The following is a 21961-nucleotide window of genomic DNA, read 5'->3' on the forward strand; positions in this document are numbered from 1 at the left end:
CCAGCACAGTCTTTCCACATGTTTTATGTTCTGTCCACAGAGCCAGCCCATGGCAGCTCATAGTAAGGCGGTCAAAGAGAGTGTTCTGTCCTTTCCCTCTTACCTACTCAGACATCAACATTTTCTCCTGCTCTTTCTGTGTCAGCTGCTCTCAGGTGAAAATAAAGGAGGTGAAAATGTGAGCTTTCCTAGGAAAGCTCTGCCTCTGTCTCCCATCCTCTTCAGAGCCTTACACGGCGCCTGCTGGCAATTGTGGTTCAAGTAATATTGTTGGATGAATAAACGGATGAGAGACCCTGACTTGAAAGATTCACTTTGTTGTACAACAGAAACTAACACAGTATTGTGAAGCAATTATACTCCAATAAAGATCTATTTTAAAAAATAATTAATTAATTAATTTTTTAAAAAAAAGAATGCCACAAAGGGTAGTTCCATTTCAGAAAGACACTTCTTAAGATTGAAAAGTCTTTGAGATTCACAGTAAATCAATATTTCAATGCCATGGTGCCCCCTTAGACACTATGGGGAAGACTAGAAGGGATATTTTGAAAGACACTGCTATTTCTAGTATATTTCAAATCGTACCTCATGGTTTGCCCAGTGATTATAAATTTGATGCTGTTCATCATATAGTCCTTCTGTATAGTGAGGCGAGCGGGGGCTACTCTTCGTTGCAGTGCGCGGGCTTCTCATTGCGGTGGCTTTCTCATGTTGCAGAGCTTGCGGGCTCTAGAGCACAGGCTCAGTAGTTGTGGCGCACGGGCTTAGTTGCTCTGCAGCACATGGGATCTTCGTGGATCAGGGCTCAAACCCGTGTCCCCTGCATTGGCAGGCGGACTCCTAACCACTGCGCCACCAGGGGAGTCCCTGTAGTTTGTCTTCTATAGACGTTTATTCATCTGTAGTAGCCTGTAGTAGTCAGGTGTTAAGTAAGTTTAAAGCATTAATTCTGCTATCTTGCTTTTTTAGCATTTTTGTGAATGAGATAAATCTTTGCTTTTACTTATTTGTAAAGAGTATATTATATTATATTACATTCTATATTTGCATTTCTGAAATTTTTATAGCTAAGACATGATAAAAACATGGGAAGATCTGCTAAACTAAAATGGGGAATTTTCTTCTAAAACTTCGATCTAATGTCTGTGAAATAATCCAGAAGAGAAGTAATAACAAGCAGTTTTCTTTATAAACCAGGGAACATCAGTGAACTCTTCCTTGCATTTCAACCAGTCAGACTGATTGAATTCATATTTAGGTGAGAGTGATTACGCTGTCGAGACAATTAAGTGAGGTGATCTAAGCCAAGTGCTTGGCTCAGGGCGTCATTTATGGGAAGCTCTCCACAAACACACAACATCATTATCATTATTATTTCATGAATAATTTGATAATATATTTGCTCCTGGCTTGGATTCTTCTCTCTTGGATACTTTTGCTAGCACAAAATTTTTTTTCAATTATTGTAAATTTCACTAAATTTTGGAAACTGCTGATGTTTTGTTGCCTAATGGTAAAATACCATCGGATTCTGATTTGAAATGGTACATAGAAAAACTCCTCTCTCATGCAGTTAAGAAGTGATTAGTTAGCAGTGTGCAAAACATTCAGGTAGAAATAGTGCCTCCAGGAGTCTCTATTTCAGAATTCCCCAGATAAGGGTAAACTCCCTGCTCCCTCATGTAAACCGACATGTTCATGTTATTGTAGCATGGTCTGTCATCCCGTTGGTTTGGAAGGAAACTAGGATGGTAGAAAGAAACATGCAGAAAGATGCAGTCCCACTTAAGTAGAACCTGTTTTTAAAAAGTGACCCTGTGATACTAGCCCATTAAAAGCTCCCTTAGGAACCTCTGACATCCCCAGGGTCAAACGTGCATCATTCAGTGGCTGTTTCATTATCTCAGTCCAGTGGGTGTCATCCTAGGCACAAGCTCCACCATCACCTTTATTTTTGTTCTTCACTCTGCCCAGATCAGAAGCTGCAAGTTGTTAGGGAACCAAAAGTGCAGCCCCACTAGAAATGGGTAAAAAAAAAACCCCAAATGTTTGTTTAGATGATATTATCTATCAGAGCTGGAGAGACACGAAGCCAATCATGAGAGAAGAGTCTCTGCTGTATATTAATGTGAACTTTTCTGGAACAACATGCTCTCTTTAGCTTTTCCACATGTCTATAATCACTAAGGGCTTGTCTAGCTACATGAAAAAAACAAAACCAAAAGCCCCACAACTGCCTAGAAGCTTATCAATATCAGAAGGGTACATCATTTTAAGTCCATTCAGTATAACACCATGCAGCTGTTAAAAAAGAATGAGCAACACTGAGATGTTCTGACATGGAAAGATCTATAAGACTTGAGTGGTTTAAATGGAAACAGGAGGTTGGAGAATAATTTGCAAAATATGATTCCATTTCTCTTAAAATGCATGAAGACAGCTCATGAGTGTTTGCACAGATTAAAAATAGGTATGACTATGATGGTAAAGGACTAGAAACACATCCACTGATGGTGACCCCTGGGAAGAGGGTGGGCAGGTGGGTAAGAGATGATTTACATGTTTTATTCTGTACACTTAGTCTTGGAATATTTTATAAGAATGCGTTGATGTCTATAAAGTAAATAATAATAAGAGCAGATACTTAGCACTTACTATGTGCCTGGCACTGTTCCTCAAAGCATGCTTCTGAAGTGAGTACTGTAATCATTTTACAGATGGAAAAACCGGGACACAAATGGGCTGAGAAAATTGTCCAAGACCCCCCATTTAGTGATTTAGTGATTGACAGTGAGGTAAACAAATTTATTCTATAACATAAAGAGGGTTGGATCACATGAGCTCTAAGATCGCTCTTATTTTTTTTAAACGTTTGTTGTTGTTCTATTTTATTTTTGGCTGTGTTGGGTCTTTGTTGCCACGCATGGGGTTTCTTTAGTTGCACCCAGCGGGGACTACTCCTCGTTGCAATGCACGGGCTTCTCATTGCAGTGGCTTCTCTTGTTGCGGAGCATGGGCTCTAGGCATGTGGGCTTCAGTAGTTGTGGCCCACAGGCTCAGTAGCTGTGGCCCACGGGCTTAGTTGCTCTGCGGCATGTGGGATCTTCCCGGACCAGGGCTCGAACCCGTGTCCCCTGCCTTGACAGGCGGATTCTTAACCACTGCACCACCAGGGAAGCCCTCTAAGATCTCTTGAGTGATCATGTCTCAAAGGGCTAAGAGGCTGGGCCATGGATTCAGATGTCCCTTGTAATAATCCAGCTCTGAAACTGGCTAGTTGTTCACCGGGGGCAGGTAACTGAGTCCTTCTGAGCCAGTTTCCTTATCTGTACAAGGTAGAGTAGGCACTGCCTCACAGCATTACAAGTGAGGACATATAGGGAGGAATGCCTAGAGACCCAGTTGGACCCTCAGAGTTGGTATGGAGATTATTTTAAGCTCAAAACATTTGGGAATCAACAGATGCAGAAAGAGCTTTCCTTATTTGACGAAAAGCAGACATTTCTGAGAAATGAGGCTTCTATGATTCCCTCTTCAAGACAGGTCTACTCCCAGGAGAGAAATCAAGAGTAAACCTACCACAAATCCCCTCTCTGGGGAGATTCGCATAGAAGAAGGAAAGACCCCTTGAACGTGCAGACACAAAATAATCACAAAATTACTTATCGTTCATTTATTCTTCTAAAAGAATAGAAGTCCTTTCTTCCACTTTCCTTTTCTCTGCTAAGTTAGATATATAAACCTCTAACTTTAAACATTTAGTGAGATAGTTACTTCTCTTGTTAGCTCCCATATATATGAATAAACTTCTTCTCCTGTTAAACTATCTTTTGTCATTTTAATTTGCAGGCCTCTAATTACTAAACCTAATAGGGCAGAAGAAAAGTCTGCTTCCTGACACTAGCAATTGGTTGGTGAATGATACCATCATTGCCTGTGACTCTGAAATCGCAAGATCATAGATTAATCTGCATATCTAAAGAGTCCAACCTGTACTCTGAGGTTAAAAATAAGATCATCAAAGCATACTGAAGTATGGATATAAACATTTTGAAATGATAAAGACCTGGCTGTACACATAACATGTTTCTTCAGTTCTGTTAAATTTTATGTAGGTGGAAATTTTACTGCAGAAACAAACTCAAAGACTGAAATTACATGAATAGAATATGGTGTAGCAAAATTTAGAGCTGAGCAAATGTGACATATAGTTAACGAGATGCATGCTTTTTATTATGTCACATTTTAATTAAAAATGAATGGTAATCAGTTCACAATAGTGACTTCAGTTGATCCTGCTTCTAAATGGTTAAAGCAAAAATAAGCTCCTGATCTGCTCTTCAGAAGATTAACTATGGCCATGGTAGATCTTTTTCTCTTTCCCTTTTGGAAGAGAAAAGGGGAGGGTGTCCCCAGGTGACAGGGACTGGAGTCTTGTGGGCCCAGCACACTTCCCTGTTGGGAAGAGGAAGGAGGAAGTATTTGCTTACGTTTCCCCCAGTGCCTGGAACCTAAGCTGCAGCTTCCCTAGAACATTGTTAATGATGAGAAGGATCTCATGGCAGAGGGATGGTGGCCACCGTGCCTAAACCAGGAACCTGATGCCTTCCCTGTCTTAGATTGTGGAGTTTCCTACCAGAAAATCTGAAAAGAAAGGATTTATGGGAAGCAGTAAATGCAGAAGTAAAAGACAATTTTTTTAAAGCAGATATTCATTTTTATTTATTTATTTATTTATTTTTGGCTGTGTTGGGTCTTCGTTTCCGTGCGAGGGCTTTCTCCAGTTGCGGCGAGCCGGGGCCACTCTTCATCGCGGTGCGCGGGCCTCTCACCATCGCGGCCTCTCTTGTTGCGGAGCACAGGCTCCAGACGCGCAGGCTCAGTAGTTGTGGCTCACGGGCCTAGTTGCTCCGCGGCATGTGGGATCTTCCCAGACCAGGGCTGGAACCCGTGTCCCCTGCATCGGCAGGCAGACTCTCCACCACTGCGCCACCAGGGAAGCCCAGACAATTTTAATAAACCATAAAAATGGTTAAGTTGGTGCTGGGTTGGAAAGAGTGGCTTCTGTGTTCCTTAAGCTTTTCTGTACTATTTGAATTTTCTAGCCAAGTGTGCCTATGTCTATTATTTATTTTTTAGGTCACCAGGGATTTTCTGACTAGTGAGACCACAGACTACATTTTTTTTCATTGTTATTTTCTATCAAAAAACAATGCAATACATACCATTTTTAAAAAGGAAACAAAGAAGAATTTCTAATCATGCATCAATAAAAAACAAAAGAGCACAAACATACATATATATTTTAACATATTGAGCAGATCAATATGTTAAAATATATAAATGTTTGCATAGTGACCTGAAATAAATAGATTATTTAGTCATAGACCTTTTCATATGCATTCTATAGTAAGTCTTCTGAGAGATGAACTTTAATCTTTCCATCCAGAACTTTGGAGTATCTGAGATTTTGCCCTATTTGCAACAAGTTAAGCTGCCGTTTTCCATGGATGCAGGTAGAAGACAGAAGACTTATGGGTCAGAAACAAAGGACTCTATTACTTACTTGGTTACTCATAAACCACTGCAGCCAGCATGGGCATCCGAATATTTGCCTTGGTTCTCCTTGACCCTGAGTCACACAGGGGCTGTGTGGCTAGGCCCAGATGGATGCCTGCACACACAGTGGGTTATAATACAAGAGTTCAGGGAATCAGAATCTTTTGGGAGGTAAGCATGCTTGCCCTTACCTCTGGAAGAAGACATTATCTTACAAGGCTGTTTTCTATATAAACATCCTTGGAAAGATAGCTGAGCATAAAGGGCTGTCGGTGCTTCTGTTTGTAAGATGTGCAGAAATGTGAGAAGCCCATGGAGAATTGTCTTACCTCTGCTCTGACTAACACACAGCCTTTTACTTTTCTTATGAAATGGCAATTATATGTTGCAAAGGACTTATTTCACATTTACTTAAACTTAGTTTTCAAATATATATTTCTTTGTCCTATTCTAAGATTAACTTCTCTTGTGTAAGAGTTAATTTTGAAATTACAGTGTGAACCGTATGACCTTAATCATTTTGGTTTAACAGTATTGCTAACTCAAATTTAAAAAGCATCTCTATTTTGTCACTAAAACTACCAAAAGAGCTTTAAATACACAATTAGTTTAAAAACAGCTGTTTGATCTTGACATATTTTTTTTAAAGAGCTTTTTCATATGGACCATTTTTAAAGTCTTTATTGAACTTGTTACAATATTGCTTCTGTTTTATGTTTTGCTTTTCTGGCCCTGAGGCATGTGGGATCTTAGCTCCCTGACCAGGGATCAAACCTGCACCCCCTTCATTGGAAGGCAAAGTCTTAATCACTGGACCACCGGGGAAGTCCCAATCTTGACATATTTTTAAACATATTTGGCTAAATCCTATGTAAGTTAACACTTCCTCTGAAATCGAAATTGTGACAAACACTGTAAGAGAGCTACTATTTTTTGCATAAATGAGAGCAAAATCTTGTGGTAGTAAGTATGTTTCCCTTACAAACACAGTGTAGGATAAATCTAAATATTCTGATTTGAGAAGAAAATTTTGAATGGAGGAATTTTTCATTCCACTGTTGCAGGATTGTCTACTTTTCCCTAATATTAAAATGGACAGTTAGCCTCTTGAAAGAGGTTAAAAATCCATACGGAATGTCTCAGAAGGGTTTAGTTGTTCAGTGGCTTTCACTCTTCCTCACAAATTATTTAAAAATGGAATTTTTGTTCAAGATGTCTACCATTAGCGTGAAATTTATTTTCCAGTTTTATTGAGACGTAATTGACACATGACACTGTGTAAGTTTAAAGTGTACAACAGAATGATCTGATGTATGTATATATTGTGAAATGATTACCACAATAAGCTTAGTTAACAAACATCACTTCACATTGTTACACATTCTTTTTCTTGTGATGACAAGTGTGAAGTTTGATGCTTACCTGGTTCTCTTCTTTTGGACTTTGGCAAATCTAAGAATTAATCCTACCACACATACCCTATACTAGTCTACCCAAATCTAACAGTTAGTACAGACATTAACACATTTATTTGTTTGTATGTTTTATTGAGTGCAAGATAATAATCTCATTCTCAGAAGCAATGAAATCACCGAAAGAGCCAAATCTTGAGAAAGCCTCGTAGAGTTGCCCTGTTACTAGATAAAGCGCTTGGAATATATAAGTATGTTGTGTCACGCGTCTTCCTGTGACCTGTGATTGTTACTTGAAAGTGTGGAAATGCAGAACAGATCTCCTGTTATTATGAAAGGCCCATCTGTGACAGGTGGAAAGGAGGATGCTATGTTAAGAGCTTGTTCTGTGCAGTTCTCATGGAGGTGACTTGTGTCCTATAGGGAATGTCTCCAGGCTGCATTCCACTCTGGGTTCTTTGCCTCTGGCAGTTCTCCGTGATCACTCCTGTATTGGGGTCCCCCACGCCACTCCCAGGCTCCATGATTCACTGGAAGGACTCATAGGAATCAGCCTAGGGTTATATTCACAGCTGTGATTTCTTACAGCAGAAGGACACAAAGTACAGTCAACAAAGGAAAAGGCAAGTGGACCAAAGTCTGGAGGAAACCAGAGGCAAGTTCCCTCGAGTCCTCTGCCAGTGGAACCACACAGGACACGCTTAAGTCCTCCAGCGATGAGGACAACATGTGTGAAATGTTGCCAACCAGGGAAGTTTAGCCTCAGCCTAGGAGCCCAGGCTTTTATGGGGGATGGTCATGTAGGCACCCTCTCCCTGGTACATATCAAAATCCCAGATTCCAGAAGGAAAGCAAGTGTTCAGCACCAACCACATTGTTTGCATAAACATCTTAGGCAGCAGTGAGCCACTCTTATCAATTCTGGGAGTGGTGAAAGCCCTCCCAAAATTCAGGTGCCTAGACACCAGCAAGCCTTTCTCAGGATGGTGACTCAGGCCTGCGATGTTATCACTCTTATCTCTTTTGGTTCTGATTTTTTTTCTTCCTTTCCTTCAGTCTTTCTTACCTTCAATCTTATATTCTATTATTTTAATAAGATGATCTGATTTAACACCCTTAGTTTCTTACATGACAATACCAGCATGGTCCTGCGCTAAGGTGGACAGAACACACCAAGTCCTTCTGAAGCTCTGGAGGCTCTGCTCCTGAGGAGGGCACGACCAAGGCCCTTCATTCATTACCTAAGAAATGGTCATTCCCTAGTAAGGCGCTTAATCTGTCACATTTCAAAAATAAGTGATGCCACATTTCAAAAATAAGGACTCAGGGTGATTTCCCTGAGTCCTTAAGAGCGATGGCTCATAGAGGACACCTCTGGACTGGCCCTCTCTATGGGAGAGAACAAGGAGCCTGCGCTAGAAAGAATGGAAAGGCCTAGAAATGACCAATTGGCCCTGAAAATTGAGTCAGTGGACAAGTGTCTGTTAGGCACGGACGGTGTGGAATGTGGTTAAGGATGGTCTGAGTTAGCTAGGAGGTACCATCGTGGTCCTTCTCAGACACAAACTCTTCCGGGAATTCAACTGGCAGACACAATTAAACTTGAAAACTTCCTGAATTTCAACAATGCCACCGAGTGCCTTCTGCTTGCCAGAACTAGACTGGTCAGTGATGGTCTGAGGAGAAACTTAAAGTACTTTGGAAATAAGGCAGACTTAGAGAGTGGTAGCGAACATGGCACCCACCTAGCATACAAACCTTGTGAGACCCTGAGGGTCATGAGTATAACGGATTGTGGCTGAGCCGGAAGGGACTCACCGATCCAAGTCACTCAGCAAGGCCACCACAGGCCAATCCAGAAGCTAAGAGTATTATTTTCCTCGGGCTGCAATAACAAAATGCCACATTCAGACGGTTAAACAACAGAAATTTCTTTTCTCACAGTTCTGGTAGCTGGAAGTCCCAGATCGAGGTGTTGGCAGGGTTGGTTTCTTCTGAGGCCTCTCTCCCTGGCTGACAGATGACTGTCTTCTTGCTGTGTCCTCACATGGTCTTTCCTCCGTGTGCACACTTCCCTGGTGCTTCTCTGTGTCCAGATTTCCTCTTCTAGTAAGGACGCCAGTCAGATTGGATTAGGACCCACCTTAATGGCCTCCTTTTACCTTAATCACCTCTTTAAAGACCCTTTCTCCAAATACAGTCACATTCTGAGGTACTGGGGGTTAGGGCTTCAACATAACAGTAGGTTAAAGGAATTCCCTACCATTTGAAGTAGTTTAATGTTGAACTAAACACATATTGGTATCACTTTAAGTCAATGGAACTTCTTAATGAGAAATCTTCCCAAATTTTGTACAAATGACCCAATTTGCATATTACTATTTTCAACATATACAGGAGGCCACTGGGTTAGTGCTATTCTCCCAGTAGTCCTAAAACAGTCTAGACTCACAGTTAAATACTTTAATTCCTTTAATTTCATTAATTTATTTAATTCCTTGAAGCTGCTAATAGAATATGCCCACTACCCAGCACTCCTTTGAGGCATTCCTTAATAACACTAAGCATACTTCATTTTCTTCTTTTGTGTTACTCTTGAAGTTTAGAAGCCAATTCATTTGTCAGAACTAAATTTGTGCCATGTATCAAATAACATACTTTTATTTGCAGTGTTCTAGTATTGTATTCAACAGCCATATATTGATTTTGAGACAGGCTGGGACCTGGGACCCTTTGCTGGGACCTGGGGCCCTTTGCTGCAGTGTTGCAGTGCTTGCACCTCGACACACCTCTCCTCGAGCAACAAAGTAACAAAGAAACTGTATGGGACTAAAAATAACGACGTGCATGCCCAGTTGGGGCAAATTCTGGACAAAAGATACAAAGAGACCAAAAAACCCAACTGCCACTTTTGAAGATCCCAGAGCAAAAGCAGGGTACTGCACGTGCCGCCTGCACACAACACCACCTAAGCGGTGGGCAAACCACCTAAGCCACCCTTCTGGCCCGACCCCTGGACACACCCCTGCCCTCACGCCATATAACAGGGGTCCCCAACCCCCAGGCCACAGCCTGGTAGGAATCAGGCTGCACAGCAGGAGGTGAGTGGCAGGGGAGAGAGTAAAGCTTCATCTCCTGCTCTCCATCGCTCACATTACTGCCTGAAACATCCCCCCACCCCACCCCCTGCCGGTCCGTGGAAAAATGGTCTTCCATGAAACCGGTCCCTGGTGCCAAAAAGGTTTGGGGACCACTGCCATATAAGCAGCAAGCTCGCCCCCGCTTAGGGAGCACGCAAGCAAAGGAACCTGTTGTTTGTTCTCGCTCCCCCCTGCTGCAGCAGGGGCCCCAATAAAGCCTTGCCTGAATTTCTTGTCTGGCCTTTGATCAATTTTTATTGTTTAAGGACGCCAAGAACCCTGGTCGGTAACAATTTCAAAATACGGTCTTGATGTCACTGGAAGTAATTTTTTTCTGACTTTTTCTCTGTTTTCAACATCTTTGCCAGCAAAAGATATGTTCCCAGATGTCTTCTAAAATGTTTTCTTCCTGATCATTTAGAAAGATTGGGAACGAAAGAGTATTGAGAAACTTGAGCTGTACTTTTGCTGCACAGGAAGGGTGAGCTGTGTTCCATCCTAGATTAATAATATTTCAAGCAGGAGGGAAAAAAAAAAAAGTAAAAGCCTATAACTTTAGCAATGTGTTTGAAAAATACTTGATTTCAATAATATTTCTATCATGCTTACGTTGCAGCTGTCTAAACAATACAGATAACGAAAGCATGTCAATTAAAAGCAGCATTTAGGACCCAGTTTCACAGATCTGCATTGGCCCTGGGGTTCGGATTATTTCAGGGCCAGGCGCTGTGAGTTCCTGTGTGGTGTAGTTGTGCTCAGCCATGGGGCAGGTGGGTTCCCTCTTGCTGTAGGAGAAGGTGGTGGGACACACGGAGATGGTTATCTCTTTCTGCTTTTGACTCTCCTGACTTGTTTCCACCAAGAGGCCATAAACCCAAACTGGAAATACTGATTAAGTGCATACTTTTTCCAACACATTGACCACAACTTGAGATTTTCATGGCGGAATATATTACCTAAATGTCTGGAAAGCAAATATTTTAAGTGCACTTTAGGTAGATGTTTGCTTACTTTAATCAAGCAGAAGGAGAGATTATTCTTTTCCCTTCTGGAACGTGTTGAGGTAAACTTATCTACAGAAGGGAAAACTTTAGAGTTCACCTGGTACAAAGCACCCGCATCCGGATAAACTAAGGTTGTTACCGAGTCCAAGCTCGCTGTGCTTGCCCCACGACAGGCCAATAAATCAGAGATGACGCATTGAGGGAAAGAATACGACTTTATTCGGAAAGCCAGCAGACCGAGAAGACGGCAGACTAAAGTCTCAAAATAACCATCTTATCGGGGTTTGGATGCCAGTTTCTTCTATAGCACAGAGATGGGGAGGAGATGAGGAGGTAAAGTAAAAGGGCCATAAGTTTTGCGAATATCCCCTGGAATGGCCAGCCTCAGGGAGGGGATGTGTTAATTTCTTTTTAATTGCAGCCATCCACAGGTGGACAGAGTCCGTATGTTTCTCTGAACAAAGGCACTTTGGATTAACATTCAGACAGAGGAACAGGGTTCCCAGAGGCAGGCCATTATGTATCCTTTTAGTGAACAAAAGCAGCGGAAGGCAAAGGTTAAAGTAAAAGAAACAGATCCACCGTGTAGTCAGATTTGGTTCTTCCCTGTAACAAGGTCTCAAAGAGTGAGCGACTCTCTCCAGGTCACATATAATAATAATATATATAACAATAAAAATTATTCTGGTAGAGAAAAGAATGCAGAACTCTAGCCACTCTAACTCCTTCGTTAAAAAATGAGATTTATTTGCAGGATAAGAATGATGCTGCTGTTAAAAACAATAATAGAAATAGCAAGTTTGAAAACTTTCACGTGGACCTATTCAGGTGCTTAATTGGCATTTAAGGCCTTCTAAGTATCTGTACTAGCCTCCTTCAGGTCAGCCTGTGTTGCTGGGAAACTGCTTTTCTCACTACTCTCTGGACAAAACTCTGGGTCTAGTTTCCATTATTCCGTGGAGTGTTTTTAGATCCCACCCGTTGTTAAACACACACACTTTTGTTATTAATACAAGAACAGATTTTTCAGAGTTTTTTCTTTGTCTTTTATTGTTAAAATTTTTTTAATTGAGGTATAATTGATGTAACATTACATTGGTCGCAGGTGTACAATGTCATGATTTGATGTTTGTAGATGTTGCAGAGTGATCACCGCAATAAGTCCACTTAACATCCACCACCTCACATAGTTGCAACACTTTTTTTCTTGTGATGAGAATTTTGAAGAGCCACTCTTCTAGCTACCTTTAAATATGCAATACAGTATTATTAACGTACATAGTCACCATGCTGTGAAAGTTCCATCCCCATGACTTACTCATTTTATAACTGGAAGTTTGTACCTTTTAACCTCCCTCACCCATTTGGCTCACTCATCCCCTGCCTCAGGCAGCCACCAGTCTGTTCTCTATCTGTGAGCTTGACATTTTTTTGTTTGTTTTTTAAGGTCCCATATATGTGAGATTATATGGTATTTATCTTTTTCTGTCTGGCTTATTTCACTTAGCATAGTGCCCTAAAGGTCCATCCATGATGTTGCAAACAGCAAGGTTTCATTCTTTTTTATGACTGAATAATCAAAAACAGATTTTGTATTGGTTCTTTAGTAGATGCCAGCTTCTGATATCAGCCTTTAGGTGAAATTCTTGTTAATCTTTTTATGTGTGATTTTATGAGTCAGAGTTCAGAAGACCATTTGGATTTGCTATTGTAGGCAGATGTTGAAAATTCAGTTTTTTAATAGAATCTTGTACTGTTTTGTAGATTTTACTTTTTGGATTTGATTCTCAAAAAGAAATCTTAACCTGTAAAATGTTTCTTACTTCCTTTTCTTACCAGGAAGAGATATTAGGAATCATCTAGGAAACAAATGTAGCAGTTTTATGCAATTTAAGCAATAAAAATGAGTTTCAAAATCCTCCTTTACTACCAGTAAAGCTTGAATTTTGTACTTAAATATAATATTTTCCCCCTTCCCCTTTTACCCAAGATTTACCCGCCTATTAATGTGCTGCCCTCGTTGTCTCGGTGAATGAAGTGGGCTATTGGAGAAGGTATGACCAGAAAGGATCATGCCGATGTATCTAACCAGCTGGTACGTATGTTTTCTCCAGGACTGTGTTTAAAGAAATGAATACTTTCTCAGTTCATTCTGCTGTCTTATACCTCTTGTCTTTCTTCCATATCACTTTTCTTCTCCCCCCATCAAAGTAGAATTTTAATATAGAATATATAATATAGAAGACTGGAATACAGAAACATTCATTAGAGCCAGTCTTTTTCATAAGGATAACTGCTCATGACAAAGATTAAAGATCACATGCTTGAAACCCACCTCTAATGCTGTATGAGGTAGTTTTTAAATAAAAAAGGCATAAGATGATTAAGTTTTTAGTAGTAACCTTTATTATAGAGTATTTCTGAAAGACTATTCTAACTAATTTTTTGTTTAACATATTAGGCAATCACCAGAACGCTAAGGGATACAGCTGTGTATATTCTATGAAATCCTTGGTTTCTATAGTCCTGAGATTGTATACCAAGCATAATTAAAGAAAAATACATTTGACCTTAAAGTAGAAATGATAAATAAACCTACTGATAACACAGATATTTTTTTTTGAATAGAATTTAGAGATGGATTTCTCCTATTGTGTAAGTTGTGATTTTTAAATGCGCTACAAAATGGAAGCTCATTGATATATTGAGGGAGTGTATTTTTTGTAGAGTGTTAGTAATGTCTATGTATTGCATGCCTGAAGACTCCTTTCTTAGTGAGACTACTGTATAATAAAGTCTTTCCAGTACTTGCATATGTGAATTATGTTTGGAAATAATGTGAAATACTGTGAAGATAGCTACAGCAATACACTTATATAGCCCAGAGTACCGTTACCATTTATAAAGGTTCATGTAAACCTTCTTTTCTCTTTAGTATGCGTGCTATACTATTGGTAAGGATGTGCAGGCCATGAAAGCCGTAGTTGGAGAAGAAGCCCTTACCTCAGATGATCTGCTTTACTTGGAATTTCTGCAGAAGTTTGAGAGGAACTTCATTGCTCAGGGTAAGATTACTATTTTCCTATGAATAGAAACAGCATCATATGTAGTTTTGAGGACTTCTTCCCTAGTCTGAGAGAATTTACATTGGTCTCCATACAGTTTTCCTTCTGATGAGAGAAGAGGTTCTTCCAGCCGCCTGCCATGTCTTTGTTCTTAGCCCTCTGGTTCCTTCCCCTCTACCTTCGATGTCTTTATCCCTTTATTTAGCTCCTGTCTTATTTTTTATCTTCCTTACAACCGGCCTTCTGCTCTCCTACCTCCATTGCCGCTTCTCCTCCCTCTTAACCTCTCTGCAATGCTCTCCTCTGGCTTTGGGGGTTTTGGACGTTCCCAGTCCATCTGTTTTCATCCTCCTGATTTCTTATCTTCCTGCTTCTTAATTGTTAATGTTCCCAAAGGCTTAATTACCTGTTCTTTCTGTGCTTTTTTTCCCCTATGCTGATGACTAACTTCCTGTGTATGAGCCTTTACCCTCTTTCTGAAGCTCTAATCCCACATCTCCAGCTAGGAAGCCTGTGTTTATGCCACCATCCTCTCTGGCTCAGCGTGGTGAGAGCCAGAGTATTTTCCCAACTGACCACCTGCCTAGCAATTCCCTTTTCAATTTCTGTCTACCTCTGGCATGACCATTACCCTAGTTAGCCCAAGCTCAGGAATTGGGCATTCTTAAACCTCTTCATTTATTCTCCAGTCATCAAATATTTGCTAATTTGCATCGTTCTCCTTTGAAACATCTTATCCTGTTCTCTTTTCATTCCTATTAAAAAAACTTAGGCCAGTGTTTCTCAAAGTTGAATATGCTTTTGAATCTACCAGGGATCCTGTTGAAGTGCAGATTCTGATTCGGTAGGTGTGGGTGGGGCCAGAGAGCCTGTATTTTGACAAGTTCCTGGGTGACATTGAAGCTGCTGATCTCTGACCACTCTTTGTGTCCCAAGACCTAGTCCAGACCTTTGTCCCATCATCCTTGACCGTTAGTGCCAGCATCTTCACCAGTCTCCCTGACTCTCTATGTGCCATTGCCGGGGTAAATTTAGTATTAATTTTATTGATTGTCCTTCTGTTAAAAAGTCTATAATGGTTTTTATTACATAGCATGTGTAGGGCTTTCAAGCTGTTTTGTTTGGTCTCTTCCCTGCCACCCCTGCTAATGCTGGTAAACTCTATTTTTGACCTCAGTGATACTTACAAACGATGTGTTTATTTTGGAATAATGTATCAGCTGCACACTTAGGATTTGTGCACTTTTCTATTTGTGTGATACATTTTTTAAGTAACATTAAAATCCCCAGAACATATGATTGTTGGGTTTTCTAAAAAAAAAAAAAAAATTTATGCAGAACCTTAATATCTTAAAAAGATAAAAATTATTCTGGTAGAGAAAAGAATGCAGAACTCTAGCCACTCTAACTCCTTCGTTAAAAAATGAGATTTACTTGCAGGATAAGAATGATTCTGCTATTAAAAATAATAATAGCAATAGCAAGTTTGAAAACTTTCACATGGACCTATTCAGGTGCTTAATTGGCATTTAAGGCCTTCTAAGTATCTGTACTAGCCTCCTTCAGGTCAGCCTGTGTTGCTGGGAAACTGCTTTTCTCACTACTCTCTGGACAAAACTCTGGGTCTAGTTTCCATTATTCCGTGGAGTGTTTTTAGATCCCACCCGTTGTTAAACACACACACACGCACGCACGCACGCACACGCCCAACGTCTCGCCTGCGGGCTTTCTCCCTTTCTCGGATTCCCAGGGGTACTTACTGTCTAGACCCTCATTTCCACATTTGGTCACATCCAGTCCTGGGAGACCTGACTGCTTTGTGTCTCTTTTTTATACTTCATGCTCACAGTGCTAGACCCATAACAATAAATTTTGAATAATGCTGATATGTTGGAAGTACTTGGCCTTTATTCATCTAATCTCAATGTTTTGTAAGGTCCTTAACGAAAAGCACACTGTCTGTGAGACTTTGGACATTGGCTGGCAACTGCTCCGAATCTTCCCCAAAGAAATGCTGAAGAGAATCCCTCAGAGCACCTTGAGCGAATTCTACCCTCGAGACGCTGCAAAGCATTAGCTGCTACTTCATCGCTGGCTCGATGCTCTTGTGAAATACTGGTTCTGTTTTCTTTATTCCTTTTGCACTCGCCCATCCCCACCTTTGTGTTGGAGTTTACTGTGTTGCCCTGTAATTAAAAACAAAGAATAGGTAACATATTGTGCCAGTGTTGCAATGTTTCAAACTGCTAACAGACTTTAAAATATCCCCTGTTCAGAAAACCTGGACCTGCAATGCTTTGTTTAAAGTAGCTGAGGGTTGGAGGTGAACTTTTCGTACTGATGTGTGTATTTGTACGTAGTGGTGTAGTTAGCTGCCTAGTGTCCTCATTATTTGGGTCTCTCAGACCTTCCCTGTCCACCCCCTCCAGAGTATCACTATCTGAAGTTACAATGCTTTGATCTCCAAACTAGGGACAAGATAGGGTCTGAAAGACTCTTCCTCTCCGAGCCGAGACGCTTTCCTGAGCACTTGTTTTAAGATTTCGGTGTGCCTCTGGGTCTGCTCTAAGCAGACGGCTTTTCCTGTCCACCTGCTGTTTCCTGTTTAATGAATAGATTAGAAAAGGAGTTTCCTTTTCCTCTTTGGTACGGATGACTTTCAACTCCTGTGTCTTACCATTCTCCCTCCCTCTGAGTAACACAGAATCATGCAGCTTTTGCCCAACTGGCATTGATCTGATAGTAGTGAGATGCCCTGTCTTGATGATCCCTTACTGGGTTTCCATGCAGAGAAATCATAATGAAAATAATTAATAGAATTGTTGGTTGGAAAGAGTTGGGATACAATTTTTTAAGAGAGAAAAAACCTATATCGGTTCTACATTCGGACATGCTAACAGTGGTTTTAAGTTTCTAAAGTGTTGACCGGATGCTAGAGGCAAGGTGGGGAAGAGAAAGCTCTTCTGTGTATGGAGTTTTATATATATATATAATCTATGGATATTTTAAACTCTGTTAGATAGCAGCCTTTGGAAAATCCCCTGTTTGGTCCTGCTTTCTGACCTATCTGCCTTTTCAGGGTAATCTTGAGGCACAAGTGATAGCATTTAAAATCTTTAGTCTTTTAATTCCTCCTCCTTCCTGCTGCGAGCCCTGAGCTGTCTTCTATGCACTTCTGACATGTCTACTGTTTGGTCTCTCTGTGTTCTTTGTTACTTGGGTGCAATAGCAACTTCTCTGTGCATTCCATCTTTCTTTCAAGTTGTGTAAAGTTCTTCACTTTTTTTCTCTGAGGGTGTAGGGGGTGGGGGGAGTCAGCATGATTTTATATATATATATATATACTTTTTTTATGATTATATTTTAATGTAGAAAATGTGACCCAGATATAAAATGAAGATAAATATTAAATTAAATGGAAGTTACCTAAAGTGACTCTGTATCTTCTAATCAGAAAAGCAATAGCAACAAGCAAATATATAATAATGCACCTCTCTTTGATTGCCAGTTTTGAACATCATAACCAGTATTGTGAACCAGCCGCTTGATTCACAATATTATGAACCATGTCCCCTTTACAGGGACATGGCCCATGTTCTGTACCCTCTGCCTTTTAGGCTGCCCTTTCAAGCTCTTTTCAGTAATACCTCTTCCAACATACTGTAGTTTGATCCAAGGTTGAGAGTTGCTAGGGTGTGGGGTTGTTTGTTTGTTTGTTTGTTTTGCAGATCGTTAGTGGCTGTAAGTTCTCTGAAACTTGAAGTTTTTTTTTTTTTTTTCTGTAAAAAATTGACGTTTATTGATAAGAAAAAGCCATTTTTCCCTTGAAATGAAGACTCAACTTTCAACCTACTGGCAAGAGATTCCCTGCCCTGCTTTAATCAGAAAATACAAGGCATTAATGATTAATCCCGCCCTGTTGTGTACCAAATTTTGGCATACCAAAATAATGAGATGCTTGTGACCATAAAACTCTATTTTACTATAAAGTGATCTTCTAAAAGAACAAGGGCATAAAATTCACAATAAAAACCAAACAATTACTACAGTTAATATCTGCAAGAGTCATAAAGAAAACAACCCAACTTCTCACTCTAAAAGAAACACATTTCTTGGAAAACAAAAATTCACAGTAAAAATTAAAAGGCTCATAATAACATTCACAACTCTAAACTAAGGAGAAACCAAGTAAAAAAGAGCTTTGCTAGGTTTCTAGGTAACTCATATCTGTAAACTTCTTTCTTAGAAGATGCTTCAAAACACAGTGAATAAGCATTTTAACTAAGATAATTAATATTCACTCTGCAAAGTCATGGCCAAATCAGGTCAGTTAAGTTCAACCTTAGAAGAAACAAAGTCACTTAAAACTGCTCCAAGTTGAAAAGTGATGTGTCATGATACAATTCTGACAGAAATAAACTATTTTTAAAACCAAAGATAATTGTTTTTAATTCTTCAGAGAATAATGACCCAGAACTGTTAATACATGGGAAAGAGAACTTCTGAGACTGTGCAACTAGAGTGCTCACATGTAACTTCATCAGAGATCTCCAAAAACAAATATTCTGCAAGTGCAGTGCTCAACTCTTCACCATGGACCCACAGCATAGGCCAACAAAGCCTCCTAAATTAAATGCGAGCCAAGCTTGGAAATCTCTTCTTTCGAAAACTCAAGCTTGGCCTTTAATTAAAGATCTAAGCAATGGTTCCTCTAACCAACTTGGCAGACCCAGCAAACAGACTACACAAACAAAGCCTTCTGCTTACTCAAATCCTTTCACAATACAGTACTCTTGGAACAAAAAGCTATACACAGGAACTGGGTCATTCAGCTCAATTCAAAGGTAAGGGCTGTTATTTTCCAACCTACTATTTCTCCTCTAGACAAGTCATATCTCTCTGAAGTTTTCTCTTTAAAAGGTTTGGTCATTTCTGATCATGTTTATCCTGACATGTTGGCATTTTTTTTTTAAATAAATTTTATTTATTTATTTTTGGCTGCGTTGGGTCTTCGTTGCTGCGTGTGGGCTTTCTCTAGCTGCGGTGAGCGGGGGGCTACTCTTTGTTGTGGTGCGCGGGCTTCTCATTGTGGTGGCTTCTCTTGCTGCAGAGCACAGGCTCTAGGCATGCGGGCTTCAGTAGTTGTGGCACGTGGGCTCTAGAGCGCAGGCTCAGTAGTTGTGGTGCAGGGGCTTTGTTGCTCCCTGGCATGTGGGATCTTCCTGGATCAGGGCTCGGACCCGTGTCCCCTGCACTGGCAGGCGGATTCTTAACCACTGCGCCACCAGGGAAGCCCAACATGTTGGCATATTAACAGAAAGTCCTCAGGCCCACTTAACACAAGGTTTCTAACAGAAAACTTCAAGAAGAGATTTAGCTCCTATAAAGCCTCTCAACATTCCCAAATGGCTCCCATTTGGATTCTGTTTAAGTAAGGACTTACTATTGCTGTTTTGTTAATTGTCTTATGTCTGTTTTGCACTCTTTCTCTGTAGCTTTATTTCATTGTTGTTTGATTATTTTTTTGTAGTGATTTACTTTGATCCTTTTCTCTTTATCTTTTGTTTATTTATAGTAGGCCTTTTCTTTGTGGTTAGCTGAAGGCTACATAGAAATCTTGTAGTTCTAAACATCTATTCTTTTACTCCCACCCAAACTTTGTGTCCTTATAGTCAGTTTCCTTCTTTTTATATTGTTAACAAATTTTAACTTTTATCTCAGGATTAAAGTACTTTATACAGCACCATTACAGTGTTATTATGCTATATTTGTGTGTGTGTGTATGAGTTTACCATTGAAATTTATGCTTTTGTTTGCTTTTGCATTTCTGTTCACATGTTTTCATTTCAAAGTGATCTCCCTTAAGCATTTCTTATAAGGCAGGTCTAGTAGTGATGAACTCACTTTGATTTTGTTGACTTTATCTCTCCTTTATTTTTAAAGCATAATTTTGCTAGGTATGGTCATTTTTGCTCACAGGTTTTTTTTTTTTTTCAGTACTTTGAATATATCATCCAACTCTCTCCTGGCCTGTAAGGTTTCTGCTGAGAAATTCACAAATTGTTTTCTGGGAGTTCCCTCATATGTGCCAAGTCACTTTTCTCTTGTTCCTTTCAATATTCTCTCTTTGTACTTCACATTTAACAAGTTGATTATAACGTGATTGCGTGTAGTCTTCTTTGTGTTGATCCTATACTGAGCCCTTTGAACTTCTACTGCTACACTATTTATTTTCTAGATTATCTTATATCCTTTTTGTTCTTCAGTTCCTTCATTATTGCATTCTTTTGTGGTTGATGTTTTTCCCAGTTTACCATTTTGATTCTCTTCTTATTTCTTTTCTGTATACTTGTGAGGTAGTTTTCTTAGTGCTTATCCTAGGGGTTAAAGTAAACATCTTAATTTTATGAAAAAACAAATTTGAAGTAATAACATTTTTATTTAATAATAACAAAAATTCTGCTTATTTACATCCCACATCCTCGTTTACACTGCACTTGTCACAAATGACATCCTTATGTATTGTGTGCCCATTAATAGCCTTATAATAACTATTTTATATATTTGTCTTTTAAATCACATTTTGAAAAGAGGTGTTACAAACCCTAACTGCAAATGTGTTGGCCTTTTAAACTTAGTGTAGTTACCTTTACCATTGTTCTTTAATTCTTCATATGGTTTCAAGTTACGTTTCATTTCAGCCTGAAGGATTCCTTTAACAGTTCTTATTGAGCAGATCTACTAGTAATGAACTTCGTCAGTGTTTCTTTATATGAATGTCTTAATTTTCCTCTATTTAAAAAAATTCTGGTAAAATATACATAACATAAAATTTATCATCTTAACAATTTAAGAGTGCAGGCCAGAGGCATGAAATATATTTACACTGCTGTGCTATCATTACCATCATCCATCCACAGAACTTTTCATCTTGCAAAACTATAATAGTCTGTACTCATGAAACAACAACTCTCCATTTCCCTTGCCCCCTCACCCCTGGAAACCACCATTGTACTTTCTGTCTCTGTGAATTTGATTACTCTATGTACTTCATATAAGTGGGATCATACAGTATTTGTCCTCTTGTGACTGGCTTATTTTACTTAGCGTAATGCCTGAAGGTTGGTCCATGTTGTAGCATGTGTCAGAATTCCCTTCCTTTTTAAGACTGAATATTGATTTATTGTTTGTATAGGTCACATTTTGTATATCCCTTCATCCCTCAACGGACCCTTGAGTTTTTTCACCTTTTGCCTATAGTGAATAATTCTGCTATGAACATGGGTGAACACATAACTCTTTGAGTTCATAATTTCAATTCTTTTTGAGTATTTAATAGGAACTCGAATTATGGGATCATATGGTAATTCTATTTTTAATGTTTTGAGGAACCACCATACTGTTTTCCTTTCTGTGTGCACCATTTTCCATACCCACCAACAGTGTACAAGTGTATACATACTGGATATTAACCTTATCAGCTATAGGATTTGCAAATATTTTCTCCCATTCAGCAGGTTCGTTTTATTTTTTGATGAAAGAAGTATTTTTAAATTTTGAATACCTAGTTTATCTATTTCTTTTATTACCTCCACTTTTGGTGTCATATTCAAGAACTCTTGGCCAAATTTCATGTCATGGTTTTCTTCCCAGAACTTTCTTCTAAGAGTTTTATAGTTTTAGGTCTCACATTTAGGTCATTCATTCACTGAGTTAATTTCTGTATGTGGTGTAAGGTAAGGGTCTACCGTCATTCTTTTGAATGTGGATATTGTTTT

At 39.6% G+C, this 21961-nt stretch overlaps 1 protein-coding gene across 1 annotated transcript in view; it reads right to left on the reverse strand.

The window, feature by feature from the left end:
- LOC309661495 (uncharacterized protein) overlaps positions 1 to 21961 on the reverse strand; it is a gene marked incomplete at its 3' end in the record, with an annotated part of 166966 nt that overhangs the window by 123878 nt on the left and 21127 nt on the right. The window lies entirely within an intron of this gene.

Source organism: Balaenoptera physalus (genome assembly GCF_965194825.1).
Source record: "Balaenoptera physalus genome assembly, chromosome: 5".
NCBI lineage: Eukaryota > Metazoa > Chordata > Mammalia > Artiodactyla > Balaenopteridae > Balaenoptera > Balaenoptera physalus.